General features: G+C 45.9%; 2 protein-coding genes across 9 annotated transcripts in view; one reads left to right on the top strand and one right to left on the bottom strand.

Annotated features, from left to right (window-relative positions):
• MCF2L2 (MCF.2 cell line derived transforming sequence-like 2) overlaps positions 1–12,516 on the bottom strand; it is a 139,657-nt gene that overhangs the window by 53,504 nt on the left and 73,637 nt on the right. The window lies entirely within an intron of this gene.
• Positions 7,309–12,516, top strand: part of B3GNT5 (UDP-GlcNAc:betaGal beta-1,3-N-acetylglucosaminyltransferase 5) — a 77,551-nt gene continuing 72,343 nt past the window's right edge. The window contains exon 1 of one of the 8 annotated variants that reach the window (XM_035557278.2): positions 7,309–7,787. The gene's annotated coding sequence lies outside the window, so the exon portion shown is untranslated. Of the gene's footprint in view, positions 7,805–8,629; positions 8,732–12,516 lie in introns of those variants that run through there. The other 7 variants (XM_035557277.2, XM_035557279.2, XM_050712473.1 and 4 more) reach the window with 7 other exon arrangements.

Raw genomic sequence — 12,516 nt, 5'->3', positions numbered from 1 at the left:
ATTTTCAAAAATAAATATGGCATTCTAAACATGAACGTGCCACAAGTCTTCCAAACCCGGTTATTATATCCTTGGTTAATGAGCAGCCTGTTAAACGCAGGAAGTCAAGTCAGCGGTGATTTACTGAACAGCGTGCCCGATAAATCACTGCCCCATTGCATCACGGGCTGCACAGCACCGAGTGATCTCCCATGGCCCTCTCTGCTGCTGTCCTGCAAACCATGCAATTATTTCCATCAGCCCAGTGTGGGTGCAAGTCACCGTCACCTCGATTAGGCAACACAACCTAGGCTTCGTGCTACTGTAAATGACAATGTGAAGGGCTCAGCGTGAGCGCTCCTTCATGAGCTCACTGATGACCTACAGGAGCTGCATACCTTTACCTTCTGATCGGTTTAAAAACAGGTTTCATTGGAGCTGGTGTTGGTGTGTGTAGGGATAGAGAGGTGTGCTTTGGTAGATCCGCCTGGAGAATTTGAAAAAACGCTGCCTCCAGCTAATTGTCACCTCCCTGAGAGGCACGAGTGCTCCTCGGTAGTTTCAGTGGTTTGTTAGTCTGGAGAGTCGCTGTCCTGCCCTTTAAGGAGTAAGCAGCACCAGCTGAACTGACACTGTATAAGAGCATACCAGCGCCTCTCCTTCTCCTTCCCCATCTATCACAGCAGAGATAACAGGGCTGAATTCCATCCCCAGCTCCTTGGCTTGTGCCTATGCTACTTCTGACTTGTTGGTGGCCTTCATATGAATACAGAAAGGCCAAGGACTGTCAGCACCTTGGATCAGAGCAAAGCGAGGTTTTTATGGAGAGGTGATACATCCTACTAGATCCCTTGCGACAGTTAGGGGCGAAACAAACACTGAAGCCTTATGGCCCACGTATGCTTCTTCAGACAAAATGTATCCAACCCTAGTTCCACACAAAGCAGCCTTCATTTGCACATACTCAATAAGCCCTGAGATGGATCAGGGGGTGGGAGAAAGCATATCTTTAGTTTTTTCCAAGAGTCCTGGATAGGCACAGCAAGTAGCCAGCTGATAGCCAAAGCAGACTGCCTGTAACACAAGTAAAATAAGGGATAGCTGTGGTCCTGAAACACACCAACCACCCAGCGTGTGCCTGTGGCCAGCTGCATGCCAGGAGCCTGCGCAGAGTCAGCAGGTAGCAGAACTGCGCAGAAAACAAGTTCAAGAATTCCTGGAATTTCTGAAGGGTATTAAAATAACCTTAGTATCCAACAGCAAGCAGGTATGAGAGATAATAGCAGAGGTGGCTGCTTATCCTCCTTTGATACTTGATTAAGTGCAAATTTTGTCAGAAAGTACGTGAACGTTGAGACCAATCATTTCAGCCTTTCTCTACTTTCCATATTCTTCAGGAGCAAGGATGCAAGGTCTCCAGGAAGGCTCCAGAACATTCAGGAAACCCCTGTATGGCAACAATAAGATTTTTTTTTCCTTCTGTTCATAATAATTTTCCCAGTTCCCAGAAATATTTGGATCTATGTTAGGAATGTGTCTCCTCTTGCTATTCTACAGACTCTTCTATCAGCAGCAAGATCTCCCTACATGGCAGCACACACTTCACTTCAAAGGTCTTCCTAACCCTTTAGGCAGTAATTAGAGTTGTAAGTGCTGGAGCCAATCTGCCTGACAGGGAAACTTTGCTGAAAACAAAGATTTTGTAAAGGCTGAAAGAGATGACAGCAAACAAGAAATGGCTAGTGGCTTCATGAAATTTCTCCTGCTGACTGCTCTTTCATTAAGTCTGGTGAAATAAAACAGTTCTTTGTGCCTTACAATAAAGTCAAAAAAACAGTTTCTCTTAAAATCTAGGTTCCAAGTTCCTCCCCTCTATCAGCTGTAAGTTCTCATGCGTCTGGAAATTAGACTGAAAAGACGTGCTGTTGGGGGTCTACAGTAACGCTTTTGTCCCAATCACTTAACAAAATCTCCTTATCTTAATTGTAATATAAGTCAGTATCATATTATCGTGTGAAATTTGTTACATCTTGCATTTACACAGTGTAGGGAAGCCTTTGCAATGGATCCTACTTATGCCACACAAAAGGGGAAACACATTCATCTCTGCCTCCTGTAGAGGCTCTGCATCTGTGGCCAATAGCCGATAAACCCAGGGATCTCAGCTCCTCCTTGCAGCTCTGAAGATACAATAGGCACTTGGACAGCAAAGCTTTTAGCAGTGCTCCCTGAGCGACCAGTATCTTTGACATCAGCCCACACCTAAATTTAGCAATTCCCAGACCTAGCGTCAATGCAACTTTGGTACTGCTGATTTAGAATAGGACTCTGGCACGGTATTCCCATTCTGAAAATAGCTCCTGATTCTTTACCCAGGGCAGAAGCGCTATCTTGTCCCACCCACACAAGCTGATGGTTCTGTGATATACTTTGCCATTTCCATGTTCAGAGTGATGCACGCTGATTAATGAAGCTCCCCAGTCCTCGTTAGATCAACAACACTGAGAGTGGGCCTGACCTAGATATTCTGATACACTGAATTTAAAGGAGTCTTCAATTTAAATCATATCCAAATCTGCAGTTGGAACCTGTCATTTAAGGGTACAAACACCTTAAGGCATAGGCCCAAAGTTGCATGCTCGGGGATTTGAGTTTGCATAGGTGCCTTGACAGCTGGCTGCTGCTGTGCCCAAGAACTGATGCCAGATTGCTCCACAGATGTCCTCAGCATGTAAAGCAAACTTTATGTGCATGTCCAGAAGATAAGCAATGAGTCTGGACTGAGTACATGCTTGGAGACTGTTTTGCAAGTATAGAGAACTGCTCCATGCATATGTGATGGCTGAGGCTCTCCCAGATTCTTAAAGCTGATTCATTTAAGTCCCATAAGTACTACATCAGACTGCAAACCCTAGAGCTGGTCATTCTCTCTCAATATGAGCTCTGTGAAAGCTTACACTCTGATGAGAATTTAATTCAGAAAGCAGGGATTATGCTGCCTACATGACATGCCCCATCTGCATACAAAACCACCAACACCTTGCAATTTTCCAGCCTGAATTATTATTCAGTACTCATAGACACGAGTGAAAATCAGCCACCTGTGATGCTACTGTAACTCCCACCACAGACAGTGCACACCCAATGCTTCAGTCCACATGTTCCTGTGCTTACAACGATCACTGTCAAGGCCACATTGGTGACTCAGTCGCTGATAACACCAACGTCACATGCAATATCTGGGGCGTCACCTCATGAAAATACAAGGTAGACCAGAAAAGTGAAGAGTGAATGTGATCCAAAGCCAATCAACAGGAAAATATTCCAAAATTACAGGAAATTCAGTTTCAAATCTGATGGAGATCAATAGCAACAGTTTGGATACAGTTTCATGATCAGTTTATCCTACCCATAACTGTGGAGGAACAAATGAGCACTTCTGCATGCTGCCAGTCACTCTGTCCTGCCCTCTCCTCTCTCTTGCATTTGACACTGCCTGTACAGCAGCAGACACTTGGATAAGCTGGTGAGCAAGATGAGTTGACCTGACCCAAAATTAACCAAAAAAAAAGTCATTCTGGCTGCACAGCTGCCTGCCCCAGTACAAGGGATACAAATGGACTACACGGGGTGGGCGTGGGGAAAGAGAGGTGAAGAAAGGACAGCAGCAGCAATCCTAAATTAACTTAAACTGATTGCAAAATCATCATAAGAATAGAAGGATGAATCAGATTTCCTTTCACAAAATGATGCCACAAAACATCTGACTAAATCAACTTCCCAAAGTATCGTTTGAACCTAAGTCGCAAGGTATCACAGTGATGTAGTTAATGCATATAAGATACTAAGGGTGCAGTTGTTAGGACTCCATCAGCTTTAGGCGCTTTGCTACAGCAGCATCCATGCAGGCTCCCTTACAGCCCTCCCTGCAAATGAACTCGCAAGGGTTTCCTGCCTTGTGATTCTATCCAACTGCCAAAGCTATTTCATGCTTACTGCCTAAGCTCAGAGTCACATGATTATGAAAGACTGTCAGATTTCTCATCCAGGAAACATCTCATGGATACACAGAAAGATTTGAAAATGCAACGCAAAGGGCTCTCATTTAGCATATAGTAACACAAGAGCTACAAAGTGCACCTGATATTTACTATCAGGCAATGAGAGTCCAGGATTATGATTTTTGAATGGAGGAAGTGGTTTGGCTTATCAAACAGAACTGGATTTAAAAATCCTCTTTATACAGATTAAATATCTCCGCAGAAATCTCAGGCCCAGACTCTGTCTACTGAGCTGCAGCTGCTGGGGCACAGAGATGCTGTTGGATGGTGCCAGTCCATCCTGTTGGAACGGGTCTACATGGTGAGGGGGGCAGCAGCTGGATCAGAGGCACTTAGCACAGCACTGCTACGAGCACTGGGCAACTTCGTCAGGTGCACAACCGTTAAATGGCAACCTCTGATCCCAGCCTCCTTGTAAAACTTCTTCATTGTAAGCCAGCTTCTGTGTTAATTTTTGTTTTCTAGAAAAGAATGGTTGCAGAGAAATTCACTCCTACCTGCCTCTCCCTCCGGGCAAGAATAGCTAAAAGCACACTGCTCACACCAACAGTAGGAAACAGCAACGGCAGAGCAACCAAACACAAATCTGCAGAAAACTCAATTAATTCCCCAAAACTAACACCTCTGCGCTTCTCCCTGTTCGGTTGAATCTTATCAAATTTTCATCCACTTCCATTCTACATGATGAAATAGGGCCCGAGGTCTCCAACTAGAGCTGAGGCCGGCTGCGGCAGAGGGCTGTGTTCACACGAGGAACCACCCGGTGTAAAATTCTGTTCCTGCAAGCACGCGGCTGTACTCCTCTGCAGCGGTTCTCCCGTATCAGTGCCTGTGCAAATAAAGCCCTCTGCTCCCAAGACACTTCTGCCGACCTGAGCCTGTGTGCAGTGCAGCAGTGCATGAGTATGGTTAACAAACAAGGTAGGTACTTCCTGGGCAAAAATATCCGTGAAGTGTCTTTTAGAACAGCGTGGTGTTTCCTTCTGTGTTGGTCTAAATATGCACCCTGTTATGCATCTCCGTAAGGGCAGAGGTCAAAATAAACAAGATATGGCTAGGGTGGGACATTAAAGAATTAATTCGTAAATAAGTAAGGGTGATGTTCTAAAAAAGTCTTCCCTAATAACATTAATGGGGAAAGGGAAGAGGTGGAGTTTTATTTCTAAATAGGCTTGTTACCTCAATGTAGGATCTGACCCTAAGAATATTTTGTTGGGGTAAGGAGGCAAAATGGAATTTTGCTTTAAAACAACAAAAACAAAAACGAACAAACAACAACAAAAAAGCAAGAAATAGTGAAAGAGCATGTTTTCATCATCATCATCATCATCATCACTATTATATAAAATCCCTGAAGTGATTCACTCTCCCGGTGTAATTTCAGGTCAGAAGCAGGCTGAAGTCTGTTTATTTCACTGATTGAAAGGTCTCTTTCAAATCAGAACAACCAAGATGGGAAATTAGTGAGGACAAGTGAAAAGGTGTTGATCTGAGCAGATGTCACTTTTCAAGAGAAAAGTCGAAACAATTGTAAGACAAACCCCATCACGGCAAACAAAGTCTATTTATAGTGCTGATCAGAAGCACTCACTTTTGTTCTTTAAATTAAACGCCTGACCTTGCTTTCCATGGTCCCTATTCTTGCAAGCTTGTAATTATGTCTGAATCACACTTCCCCACACACACCTCCCATTTAAAAAGTATATTCCATATTTCTACTTCGTGATTTTGAAAGTGTGACTACCTGAAGATGTTTTGTAGAAACTGTTATCAAGTACACAGGTAACACAGAAATGTTTTGGCTTTAAATGGCTTTGGAACATTTGACTTTGGAAGAATCTGACTTGAGAATACGTGGTGACTTTGTTTGGCAAGCTGACCTCATACATACTAAATATTAAGTTTAAAATGCATGCACGTAGTAATATTTGGTTGAAGCAAAAGTGAGTCATGCTGTGTAGTTTTATTTTTTCACACTTAGTTGTGGAAGGAAGAATCCAGTCGCTATTTTATTTTTCTCTCTGGCTTACTAAATTCAACTGAAAAGGAAAACAGGAAAAACTGCTATCAGCAGCCAAGAAATCGTTAACCTAGGGTGTTTTAAATATCTCTCATTGAGAATTTCTCATTCAGAAAGGGACTGTTTTACTACTGATAAAAATGTGCGAATGGGATGACATCTGAAAGGAAGAAAGAAGGATAAACTTATGAAAAGCCTTTTATGAACTAGGGGGAAAGTCAGCAACTATCATTTGGGTAAGAAGAATGAATGATGCTTTGTTTATTAGGTTACTTTTACTATTATTTAAATACTGTTTAAATGACATGCCAAATTTACACACGATCTACCGACCTTTCCTGCTACGATGAATCAACAACTGGAAAGAATTCTGTTTCATCTTGGGGCAGATTCAAACAGATGAAGAGAAATCTGGGAAGGCTGTTGTAAGGTGTTTAGTCATATTAAGACATACAGCAGGAAAAAGGAGAGGTCAAGTGAAAAGCTCCTTAGCCCTTGAAGTTTCCCCAAACAAAACCCGTATTACAAAGCAACTCATCCTTCTGTGGGACTGGAAAAAAAAAAAACAACTGCTCGGTTTTTACCTTTGCTCTACTTTTGTTGGGTGCCCTTGACAACAGAATTCATATCTCTCATTGTCTCTCCTGTGTGTACAAAGAAACCAATTCCTCACTGGCAGAGATGTTGTCAGATTTACGGTTGTGAAGTGACAGCAAACACTAATGGCCATAATATGCAACAGTTAAGTTTCTATGAACTCAGTGATGAGGTCAGGAATAATTCAATCAATCACAGTCTGTGAGAGAATAGAAGATACACAATGAGCCCACGTTTGATATTTGTGTTCAGTGAGAAATCTCAGAGTGCCTCCTCAAACACAAGAGGCACAATGTTAGAGCAGCTTTTCAGCCTAATTTGAAACAGCTTTTTTTCTTCTAACCTAGTTTTTCTCTTTATAAGTTTGCAAAAGACTTTAAGGAAGGCACGTTCTTAACGCTTACCATCATTTGGTTTTTAAATACTCCCAATCTCTGTCTATAGAGACTGACTTAACCCGAAACACTGCAAGGAACAGGCACGTTTTCAGCCTCTGAAAATCCGGTCTGTCTAAAAACGACTTAGAAGAGTTAAGAAAAGGGCATTCTCCTCAGGATGACGCAAAGAAATCGCCAAGGTTTGTGGAGAAGGTGGGAGGGGGGGGAAAAAAAAAAAAAAAAAAGGTAACCAAACCTTAAAACCCTCTTCTTTCCTTCCTGCTCTGAACGTTTCCAGCCAAGCCGTGCAGAGCCTCAGTCAGCTGCGTGCCCTCCTCACCAAGCAGCCGGCTATGGGAGGGCGCGGAGCTCTCGGAGGCTTACAGCAGCGGCAGCTACGCCTGCACCGTGACTCCCGATATCCCTTTTAAGATACAAATCTGATCCGTCGGAACTTAAGACCACAGAAGCGACTGGTTTGAGCCTCGGGAGAGAGGAAGAAGAAGCAGGGGCTGCCTCCGGCTGGCCCCCGGGCGCGGTGCTCGCCAAGGTGGTGGGGAGCCCCGGGGCTCGTTTGAGGAACAGGAGGAGGAGAAGAGGAGGAGGAGGAGGGGAGGAGGAGCCCATTGGCTCCCGGAGCCGAGGGATCCTATATCCTGAGTGAATGGGGGCGGCTCCGGGAGCGGGCTGGGCGAGTCCTCTTCCCCGAGGAAGGAAAGGCGGTGAGGAGAAGGCGGCCGGCCGCTGCGCTGGGTGAGCCCCCGAGGTCGGTGCGGGTCTTTCCTCCCTCCTCCCCGCTTCTTGAGCTCGTCCCCTCGCCAAAAGCAGGCAGCTCGTTCCTCTTTCAGCCCCCTCCGTGGCGAGGCGAGGAGCCGGGCGGTTAAAATCTGTGAGAAGTTGCTGTTTCCCTAAGTGCTTTTCTCTTCTCTCCGGCCGCAGGGAGTGCGAGGGCCGGGCTCCCCAGGGGAGGGGGCGCCTGGCCGCGGGGCTGAGGCTGCGGTTCCCTGCCTCAGCCAAGTTTTCCGGCGGCTTTGTCCCAAAGTTTTCGGCTCCAGCCCGACTCCGTGAGCTCCTTGCTTACCCCTTAAGGCCGGCTTGGCGCCGGGCTGCGGGCTTGCACATATCTGTGGCAAACGAGCCCCAAACTTCAATCCGTTTCCTACCGCCTTTTATGCACCGTCTTAGCAGATCCCTTTCAGCCCCACCTCTGCCCGCTGCCTGCCTGTCTTGTGTCCCGAAACAAAGCCGGGGAGCCCCCAGGTCCCTCAGGGTCCCCCAAATCCCCGCAAGATCCCCCCCGGTCCCAGCGCGGTGCGCTCCCTCCCGCAGCCCATTCAAAGCCTCGCTGCTTCCCCCCGCCCCGGGAGCCCCTCCCGCTTCCCTCCTTCTCCCAATTCCTAGTTTTTATTCTTCTTTTCACTACTGGAAAAGGCTTTCTTTTTTAATTTTCTTTCCCTGTGCCCTTTTCTCTTTCTTTCCCAGCCCTTCCCACCCAAGAAACTCGCCGATCCGGCTGGGAGTTGCTCCGCTCGGCTGCGGCTTGCAGCACGGGCCCGCGGCGGTTGGGGCAGCCCCGAGCCCTCCCCGGCCTCATTAACGCCCTAATTAGCGCCGCGGCCGCTCCTCGGCGCCCTTCCCCAAACTTCATTTTGCGGGAGCTCCGGAGAAGATAATCGGCTTGAGAGAATGCCCTAAGTGTAAGGGGGATTTACCGAGCGCGGTTAGGAAGCATGTTTGTGCTCAGCCCGCCTGTACGGCTCAAAAACCTTCTGTTTTTTTTTTTCTTTTTCCGTTTTTTTCCGTTTTTTTTTCCCTCCCCTGGCTGCGGGCGTGCCCGCCCCGGCGGGGAGGCGGCCGGGAAGGGTCGGGCCGGTTCCCTCCTTTGTTCCCCGGCGTGGCTGGAAGCGGTGCCCTGTCCCCCCCCCCCCGCCCCGGAGCTCCGGGCAGCCGCTGGGGAGGGCGCTGAAGCCCTAAGCCGGGGGCCGGGGTCGTCCCCGGCGGGGCCTGGGCGCTGCCCCCCGAGGAGGACACGGGGAGGGCACAGCGGCACCCCGCTGGAGGCTCCTGAGCTCTTCAGGGCAGCCAGCTTTGTTAGAAGTGCTCCTCAGGAAGGTCTCGGAGCCTGTCTGGAGGTGGGAGACCGGCTTGGCCCTGATGTAAGCTACTGTGCGTCGTGCAAGGCAATGATAAAAAGCCTGAAGTTGTGTTTTGGCTGCGCAAGGAGGTGGAGAACTTGGTTTGTGCTGCTTTTCTGTGCTGGAGCATCCTCATCTCTTGTCTGCTGGGGCTTATGCCTGAGGATCTCTCAGCAGTAGTGTGTGCAAATGTTTCAAGCTAGTTTGTATGATGTATCTTGTTGGTTATCTCCTGGCAGTTGGAAGAGGAAAAGGATGTGCTTAAGAAATGGATAAATTATTTGGAAAAAGGGAAAATAGTTGTCTTCCAAGGCAGTGTAAATGCTAGCTTTTTCTGTTGATCAGGGCAGTAGATAGCAAAGCACGGTTGAGAACAACAGCCGTGGAATATTCCAGCAGTATACCCAGAAGGCTGGAGCATCACACAGAGCTGGGTGTTGTGCTGGTGTTATGGGGGCTACTGGTTGTTTGTCCTGCCCAGGACTAGATTCCTGGAAGCCCATCATCTGATGTCTAAGGCAATGTAATTTCAGTGAAAATGCAGGCTCCTGCACTGGTAAGGATTTGTGGATTTTTTTCTTTCTGCTTTGAAATTTACCAGCAGTGTCTGCTTACTAGTTCTCTTCCATTAAGTGAATCAAAACTGTGTCACTTGCTGCTCTCTTTAGCTTCATAAACTGAGTTGCAAGCCAGTTACTAATGCTGCCCAAAGCAGCAGCTGGGACAGTCTCTCTGACATCTGGCCAAACTGGAGTAGCAAGTACTGAAACTAGGAATGGTAATTCACCTAGATTGGGGAGCAGCATGTGGAAAATCCTGCAAGTCATTGCTTATTTGAAAAGCCGGTGGCTTACGTATGCAGTGTTATACTTTACCTATAATGTTATGGCATTTAGGATGCACTAAACGTTGCCTCACCTCCCACGGCTATCAATCTATGTCTGAAGAATTGTTTAGGTAACCCTTTAACTTGAAGATGTCGCTTACTGAAAGGGCTTGGCTGGACACAAGTAACAAGGTTTTTTTACTGGGAAAACTTCTGTGTTTTTGTTCCTGCAGTAGGTCTGCTGGCCTTGGAGTTGGCAGTGGAAGTAATGGATTAGTGTGGCACTACTAGTTCTTCCTTCTATATGGCTTGCAGAGTATAGTGAGGTACCCTCCTTAGCTTCCTAGGACACTGAATATCTGAGGTGAGGCTATTTGATTAGTTATTACCATGGTCTGCTGAATAATCAACCTTTAAATTCCAATAGAAAGCAGTGTGGCCCATCTCTGTCAAGCTATCCAGAAGTGACAAACGGATTCCTTGCTGATACAGGAAATGCTTGTGTATCTGGGATCTCAGCAACACTTGGAAGTGTGGTCCAGATCCCAAAAGGAGGTCTGTTCGAGTAGTCCTGATCTATGCATCTAGAGTCTTCAAGGTCTAACAAAATTCTCAGGGATGCTTGAGTTTTCCCTTCTTCTTTCAGAAGTTTCACAGATAGGACACTTGCCCTTGGCAGCAAGGGGGAATGCTATGGAAGGACCTTTGAAAGGTGATTCTTGATGTAAATACTACAGTCAGTGGGGAAGTTACCACAATGTACAGAAATAAGGTGATGAAACAACCCCTTTGCTTTGGAATTGAATCTTTTTAGAATGAATCTCTACCAGTCCCAAAGTCTACCTGTTGCTTGAGTTGTTATGTAGTCCAATCTTAACATAGATAAAATTGTGGCTTAGAGATGTCACTGGTAGATGTCTAAATTGGAAAATCTACAAGATGCCAAGCAGCCTGAGGACAGATGACCTTGAAAGAAGGCAATGTTGTAAAGGAAAGCAACTTACTTTGAAGCACTGTTGAAGAGACATGTCTACATCTTGCTAATATAAACTGTAGGAATTCCTGTCTCATACCAAAGAACAAGTTTGCTGTGAATCAGCTTCATGAGGTTGAGCTTGACAGTCTGGTACCATCTACATACTGCTGGATGTAGTTTTAAACTTGAATAAAAAGTGTTTGGTCACTCAGAACTACCAGGATTACTGTCATGCTCTGAAGATGTGCTGTCACCTCTCACAGTGCAGCAAGTCAAACTGTTCATCAGAGATTCCCAAACAGCTTCTGAAACAAAGAACTCCTTTGATCAACACAGATCATATTGTTGGGAGGTGTGCTAGGACTTATCAACAAAGGCAGGTATTTTAGCTAGTTCTCTCCATTGAGAGCTGAGGAAACTTGCTGAAATAGAACTTTGTCTGCCCCAGATTACTGCTGTCCAAGTAAGTCAGTCTCTGTTCACACTTCTCCTGCTGCATCCTGAAACTTTAAAGTTCTACCAGTTTCATTTCTGACAAGACTGGAAGTGTGGTTTGTACCGAATGAGGTACAGTGGCCTTTTCTCTTAGGGCAGGAAACTTATGGCTCTTATTTCCACAACCCTCCCCCCGACCCCACTACTAGTCATATATGGGGGTTTCCCCCTTCCTCTGCTTAGCTCTTCCACGGCCTATGAAATGGATGGATGGCTTTTCTTCTACTTGAATTGGTTAACTAATTGGTGTTTCACTTTGGACTTGCCACTTAATGATACACCAGGATGTGTAACACTGTTTTAAGATGAGATAAAGTGAACTACAGTAACTAAGGGTACTGACTTTCCATTGCGTTAATTCAAAGCTCATCTTTCTAGAACAATCAGGTTCTTTAATGGATGTCTTTCTGTTTGTTTCCTTCTGCCTTAAGTTCATCCCTGTCTTGTATGCTTCTGCTCTTGTCTTTGTACCTTCCTTTTAGAGTTCACAGACCGGTGTTTTTGGTCTGTTTCACAGTGAATTCCATTTTAGGTTCTCCTTACTTTTGTTTCATTAAATGGTCCTTGCAGCAATTCTTAATCTGGCGCAGTATGCGTTTCAGCTATGTTCCTGGCCATATGTTAGTCTTGGGGGGGGGGGGGGGTGTATAAACATGTGTTTTCACTAACTCTAGATACTATTAAATAGTGTGACCTACTATCTATTTCTCATGAGCAGAGATGAGTACTGCTGCCTAAATGTAAATGCACAAGTTGCCTCATTTAATTTACAAAGGCTGTAGTCTTAAAGAAATCTCACTGCCTATGAAACATGTTGGGAGAGTGGTACAGCTCCTTTGTTTATCTGGTTTGAATCATGAGGTTAGGCCAGAAGAATTCTTTGCAGTCCTCTGTTCTAGGGCTTGTGATGGCCAGCAGACTGCTTGCAGGTCTCAGAGGGCACTTCAACTACGGTAAATGAGAAACTGCCAGATGCTGTTTAAGTCCCATTTGCTACAGCTTGCTGTACTGTCACACTTCTCCTAAGTGCGTGGGAGTGTGTGTGTTGGT

The sequence above is a fragment of the Cygnus atratus genome, chromosome 9 (assembly GCF_013377495.2).
Source record: "Cygnus atratus isolate AKBS03 ecotype Queensland, Australia chromosome 9, CAtr_DNAZoo_HiC_assembly, whole genome shotgun sequence".
Lineage (NCBI taxonomy): Eukaryota > Metazoa > Chordata > Aves > Anseriformes > Anatidae > Cygnus > Cygnus atratus.
The sequence above is the reverse complement of the archived record's forward strand: the minus strand, read 5'-3'. Positions and strand labels throughout refer to the sequence as shown.